The following is a 497-nucleotide window of genomic DNA, read 5'->3' on the forward strand; positions in this document are numbered from 1 at the left end:
TGGGATTCATTGAAATATTTAAGCCTTATAAAATATTTCTGTATTCTTAGTTTCAGTGTAGCCATGTGGCAGAGAGATCCACAGGTTAAACCCTTCACGCCTGAAAACTTTGTGTGTTTACTGTCTGATGTGTTGCCTTTTCATGCTGGTATGTGTGTCCCCGTTCCTCCGCCGTGGCAGGGGAGAAGTAGGGGCAATGCAGCCCAGTTCCGCTTCATTCGGCTTTGAGGCTGTGACTGTCGCAGCAGCATCCAAATGCTTCGGTGCATGCAGCAGCACCCCTCCTGCTCCTCTCCTCCATGGACAGGCTCATCAGTACGTTTTCCCAGGAAAACCTTCCCAGGCCTCTAATCCTTCTCCTCTTCGAGCTCTTCCCATCTGTGTCTATCAGCCAGAGTCTCTTCTCCTCATCTATCCCCAAACCAGCTTTGCCCCTGTGGCTTTATCCCTATCTTAACATCCACTCCTTGTCTAGACACTCCACGGCTAAATTATTC

Source organism: Pygoscelis adeliae, unplaced genomic scaffold (genome assembly GCF_000699105.1).
Source record: "Pygoscelis adeliae isolate BGI_AS28 unplaced genomic scaffold, ASM69910v1 Scaffold106, whole genome shotgun sequence".
NCBI lineage: Eukaryota > Metazoa > Chordata > Aves > Sphenisciformes > Spheniscidae > Pygoscelis > Pygoscelis adeliae.